Raw genomic sequence first — 6,580 nt, 5'->3', positions numbered from 1 at the left:
GTCGTTTTTTAAATATTCCTTATTTTAAACATGATTAAAAGCTTCAATTTTGCACATGTTTGTACCAAATCTTATACACTGGATTCTGTTTTTACACGATTTATATTTTTTCAATTTTCCACTCACCCTAAATGTTTAACGCATATCAATTATCATGTGATTTTTCTTTGATTTATCCTGGATTTTTTTAAACATGTTGCAAAGAGTTTGGTGGTAAATTGAAGTCACACGATAAAAAACACGAGCGAAAAAAAATCGTGTAAAAATAAAATCCTGTGTATATAAAAATGAAATGGTCTGTGTTCGTATCCGCATAACTCGAAAACGGCTCGATGGATTTTTTTCATTTCTTCAGCAGAAACATTCGTTTTAGTTTCCGACGGGTTTATATGATATTTCCTAATGCGAAAATTACGAGTAAAGTTGAGCAAAACGTGAAAAACTAAAATTGTGATTCCTATGCGAACTTTGCATGGGCAGTTCGGAACGCACATTCTCGCCTACTATGCAGGACAACGTCTGCCGGGTCGACTAGTTCAAAATAAAATCAAGAAAATCGAAGTTAATTTAACAACCCTCAACGACCATCTAAGTTTTCACCACTAGAAATACTGAAGCTAAAGCCTGTCCACGTTAAATTTCGGACACCCATCAACCATTGCGATTTTTAAGAGTTCCCCCGAGTTCCCCAGGGAACTTATGCGGAAATTCATTCTAGAATTTTGTTACAAATTGAATATAATAATTTGTTGAAAATTCAAGTAAATTATTCAAAAACAATCTGCGGAAAATCTTTAGATACTACATGCGGGCATCCCTTCATTAATTCCTGCGGAAAACGGTTTGGAAATTCATGCAGAAATTGACTGCGGTGACTTGCTGCGTAAAAACTTTTAACTTTAGCTTTTAAATTCGAGTCGCAATTTGTAAGGTTTTGTTTACAGATATTCCTGTGATTACCGCTAACAAAATGTTTGAGAAAATCGCAACGTAAATTCTTGCGGAAATTTCTGTAGGAATCTGGGAAAATCTTCCGGAAATACATTCAGAACTTCCTTCATGAATTCCTGTGCAAATCGGCTTGAAAATTTCTGAAGACTTCCTTTGGTGAATACCAGTGGACAACATTCCGGGAATTCTTTCGTAAATTCAATGCAACATTTACTGCAAACTTTTTTACAGTAGGTAATTGCTTCGGTCAGCGCTTCAAGAATTTCCGCAGAAATTCCCCCAAATTTTATTTTTTAATTTCTCGGATTATAAATGCTGCAGGCTATAGACATTTATTTATTAAATTCTTCATAGAATCCTTGTCAAAACTTCTTAGGAGGTTTCGTAATTTTTCTGTGGGTATTCCTGTGAAAATATCATCGGAGTTATCCAAAAATATTGCAAAAAATACTCATGAAATTACCGCGTTTTTTAACAGGAATATCTTTTGAAGATCACCTTTTAATATCTGAACAAATTTCTGCGGAAGCACTTACCGTTTTGACTCCAATTCCAACGTGACTCACATTCCGAACACTCATTTTAAAAAGCCATTTAGGCTTTATTCGTGTATTTTTATCCATAGAGCTTGAATTCGTTTGTAATCATCACCATCGGAAAACCGATGGAAATTTTAGTGTTAGGGCGCTAAAACGCCAGTGTTCGGAATATGAGTCATATTCGGGATTTGAGTCGAAACGGTATTAAAATGAGGCACAAATCTTTTTGGCTCTGGATGAATGCTTTGAAAGTGATATAAAATATTCTACACAATGGGAGAATTCCTGACGAAAAATTACATATCATGCTATGTGATTCATCGTAAAAGGAATAATCAATAAGAAACCGAAAATAGTTTGGAATTACGACAAAATTGCCGAGATAAAAAATAAGGGTTCATGTCCTTAAACAGACATGTTTTGAATGCGTCATTTTTCAGAATACAATGCATAACATTAGGTTAATAAATGCTCAAGTGTGTGGCATGGCATTCAATAAAAACTTGTAAACATCCGAAAAATAATGTGAGTAATTGACTGCAACCGTAAGTTTTGTTTTCAATAACTTTTGCTAACGAAAATGAAGCTCTAGATGCGCCATAAAACTAATTTTTAAATAAACGTACAAAGAATCCTGAGATCTTGCATTTTATTTATTGAATTTTCATCTTAAACTTAATCCGCGCCAAATCCGCGCGAAGTTCTAAAATCGTTATGTAAATCCGCGCCAAATCCGCGAAAACCGCGAAATCCGCGAAAATCGCGAAATCCGCGTAGTCGTAACAACCCTGCATCAGTCTAGTGTACTGGATGGTACTGGAGACGTGAGTTCGAATTCCACCGAAGAATAGTGTGGTTACGCAGCTGTGTAAAACAAGTTGGAATGCATCATAAGAGATTTTCTCATTTCGCTTTGGATTCTATCTCTGATTCTGCTGCTTCGCAATGTTTAAGGTTTAACTGAGCTACTCGCATGATCGAGCCTGGAGTGGCATTGCGCACCTCGACTCGAAACAAACCATACAAACTGTCGTACGAAAGAGCTGTCGAAAGGAGATCACTCTAAAAGTGACTGAGTAAAATTGTATTGCCATCTCTTTCCTTCCTACGGAAATTTTACTCAATTTCCGTCAAAAGCAGGATTACTCATAGTTTTGAGTTGTCCTGCTTTTGACAGAAATTGAGTAAAATTTCCGTGGGATAGAAAGAGAGAGCAATACAATTTTACTCAGTCACTGAGTAGGTGGAAGTTAGCGTGATGCGCAATGAGGCCCCTGTTTCGCGGCGGACAGTCATGTCCAGCGAATGGGTGATTGTTGTCTACGCTGGGAGCGCAGATCAAACACCTCGGTGCGTCCTGACAGCTATGGGCTTTGTGACCTGCATGTGCAGACAAATTTGGCACAGCATACTACGATCAAAACCTTTACATTCATACGACTTGTGTCCGAAACCGAAGCACTTAAAGCAGGCCTGAGGTTGTTTGTTTATGCCCACTGAGCATACGGATCAACTTACCTACAGCTTGGCCTTATCCAGCACCTTCCTGGCATCAACCAGAGGTACCTGGAACTAGGCAACCTGCTTTCCAATTCTTATTCCGCAACTTAATCGCGATATCCTGAATTTCGAGACCACTCTGGACTCTCAGTGCAACCACCAGTTATCCGGCTTCCGTTATTTCGTCCAGGCCGTGGCACTGGAATACCTCTATTGGACGAAGGGCTCTAAGTTGACCGCCATTACCATCTGCCAACTTTGTATACGCAGAGCTCTTCTGCGCAACATCCCGCTTCAGGACAAGGATCATTTCGTTATTCTGCATTCTACAGTTGCAGTTGACATCCACACCTAGGCCCGTTTTTCATCGCCCCACAGGGATTGTCAGACATTTCGCGGTAAAATCTAGACCAACATTTGAAAAGGGCGTAACAGCCAAAATTTATTGCTTCGGATTCCGTATCTACATATATAGCTATATACATAGACAGAATACTGGAGAGATCAAATTTTGGCTGTTACGCCCTTTTCAAATGTTGATCTAGAAATATTCCGCGGTTAATCATTTCACGGTGTACCAGTTCGCGGTCTACCACTTCGCGTTCAGTATTATCAGATTTTCTGGATATGATACACTGCGCGGCGTTTGTAATGTTCCCAAATAAGTACTTGCACAAAACTTCACGCGGAGAATGACTGTCGAAAGGTACGGCCGCGCTAAACGATACACCGCAATGCTATTCACCCATAAGAATCAAGTAAATTGGGTGCAGAAAGCGCGGCGGTACCTTTCATGAAGGCCGCGTGCAATTTTGAGAAAATCAGGCAATATCATTTCGCGGTTTATATTATTTGGCGGTATAATTCCGCGGTGAACTTTTTTGCGGTCAATACCAATTCGCAGGTTTAATTTAACTAATGTTACAAATACAACAACATTTCGCTAACTGGGCGCTTTTTAACTGGACTGTTTTAAAACTGGGCATTCGCTAACTGGGTCAAAGCAGCCCAGTTAAAAAGCAGTTATCTGTCAAAAAACAACAACAAAGCCTCGGTGACGAAGGGATTCTGAATTTTATTGGCGATTAAAGGTTGCATGAAGAAGAAGAAAGTCGAAGGATGATATTAAAAAAAAATACACGGGAAGCATACACGACGTTTTTTAAAACTCTTCTCAAAAATTCTAGATCTAGAAGCAATTTAATTAAAAACGGAAAGCAGTACGGGGTTGGACTTTGCTTATACTGTGTATCAAGGGTGATACCGTGACCTGCCCTAATTCCGCGCATCGCCTAATACCGTGGTTTCCATCAAAAATCAGAACCTGGCTATCATGGACATCGTTTTATTTGGTGAAATGTTCAAACATGTTATGTTTGAACATTTCACAAAATAATGTGATGTCATATTATGTTTGAACATTTCACCAAATAATCTTATGTCCATGATAGCCAGGTTCTGATTTTTATGAAAACCACGATATTAGGCGATGCGCGGAATTAGGGCAGGTCACGGTATCACAAAATAAAATTTGAAATCAAAGAATTGCGTTTAATATGCAGTAGAAGAAAAGTCCAACCTTGTATGTACTGCTAACCGTTTTTAATTAAATTACTCCTAGAATTTTTGAGAATAGTTTTAAAAAACGTCTCGTATGCTTCCCCATGCAATTTTTTTCAAATATCATCCTTCGACTTCTTCTTCTTCCTGCAATCTTTATTTGCCAATATTCTTCAAGCTTCATGTAAAACACGATCACAACAATGCATCGCGAATTCCCTCGTCAGCCCAGTTAAAAAGCGGCGTTCGTTAACTGGACTGGTGTTTTAGCGAACGGTTGCTGTAGTTCAATAATGTGTTGTTTAGCTTTGTAAAGCCTCAAAATTAACCTATATAAAGCGAATAATCATTGAGTTTACATCAGACTTGTATGAATTCAAAGCTCAACAAAAAAAAAACAAATATTTTGAAGCAAATCATATTTGCAAATGCGAACATTTAAAGGAGCGGAACAACACACTTCGTCTGATACCGGGCAAATGCGGACATTTGAAGCGGGCAAAACAACAGATTTCTCATTCTATACTGAGCAAATGCAAACATTTGAAAAGAGCAAAACATAACATATTGCTTCATATAGGGCAAATGAAAACATTTAAAGAAGGCGAAACAACACATTTTGCCTTACACCGGGCAAATGCAAACATGTTAAGGAGGCAAAACAACATACTTCGCTTTATATCGGTCAGGCTAACATTTAAGGAAGCTACATTTTGCCTAATAAATATTTTTCAATCATTCCATTTTTTGAGTTCTACCAAAAGAAAATAGCCTTTTGAACTATCAAGACGGCAAGATATATAATATGATATTGTGTATCTTGATGACAAAGTTCACACATCTAATCTGCCCATGATCGCATATTTGTAACACTAGCATTCAAATTTTGTAAAAAGCCTGTGAATTGTTCTGAAAGCTCAATTTATTGCATCTAATCTAATCCCACAACAGTAAACTTGGCTTTACTATCTTGCTTATCTGTGGTAAGTTAAAAATAATTGAGTTTGTGGGGAGGATTGACAAACGATTTACAAAATCAACCAAAATGCAAATGTTACAAATATGCGATCATGGGCAGTAAATAACATTGACCATAACGTATATGTCTTTTTGAAATAACATAAAATAATGCGTAAAAGAAAAGAAGAAAAAACTTGAAAGCAATGAAAGAAGCGGTCATATGAAGAAAAGGAAATTAATAGTTGGTAGAGAAGAATGGCGTACTAGTTAAAAATTAAATGCCACTCTTATAAAATATTTAAAAAAAGTTAAAAATGTCAGCTAAACCTCTGGACACTGCTAAACGGAGCAACGCGAAATTAGATATACCGCGAAACAGATTATGTACTACAAAATTATATAGACCGGGAAATGATTCACCCCGCAATGGTTTACCGCGAAATGTCGGACAACGTCGTCTTCAGGACATCGGCGTAGCTCCTACCGTCAACTTTGACGATAATTACTTCGCCTTTGTCCTTCCTGCTGCGACCATTGAAAAGTGGGCTCTTTCTCTACGGGCACTCCTCTTCTTAGCCACCGGTGCCTTCGATTCCGCTCTCGCTCTTGCGATTTCCCTTCCTCTAACTAGCCAAGACTATTGTATGAGAGTAGCAGCATTTTTATCCGTTACCACAGATATTGATTTGGAACTAATCACTACTTCTTAGATGGAAGCAATGCACTCTGAAATAGTCGTGATCGGTCCTGGCCACGTACTTGCGAGTGCTGAGGGAGGGGAAGAATGATTAGTTGGACACCTACTTAAGAAAGATGCAGAGAACTCTACGACCTCTCATAGGTACCACGGGAGGTTTTGGGATTGTGTGGAAGGTTATAACAGTAGGAATCGTTTTGGTAGAACGTGAAACACAGAAAGAACCAAGATAGAAATACAAAGTAGGAAAGGGACGAGCCTGGAATTGAACCCACGACCTCCTACTTATAAGGCAGAAGCGGTAGCCTCTAGACCACCGAGCTCGTCGATCCGCCATTGGAAGCACCGCAACCGCTAAATTCATTTTGAGGTT

General features: G+C 38.5%; 1 protein-coding gene across 1 annotated transcript in view; it reads right to left on the bottom strand.

The window, feature by feature from the left end:
• LOC134205616 (beta-1,4-mannosyltransferase egh) overlaps positions 1–6,580 on the bottom strand; it is a 435,947-nt gene that overhangs the window by 238,039 nt on the left and 191,328 nt on the right. The window lies entirely within an intron of this gene.

Source organism: Armigeres subalbatus, chromosome 1, assembly GCF_024139115.2.
Source record: "Armigeres subalbatus isolate Guangzhou_Male chromosome 1, GZ_Asu_2, whole genome shotgun sequence".
NCBI lineage: Eukaryota > Metazoa > Arthropoda > Insecta > Diptera > Culicidae > Armigeres > Armigeres subalbatus.
The sequence above is the reverse complement of the archived record's forward strand: the minus strand, read 5'-3'. Positions and strand labels throughout refer to the sequence as shown.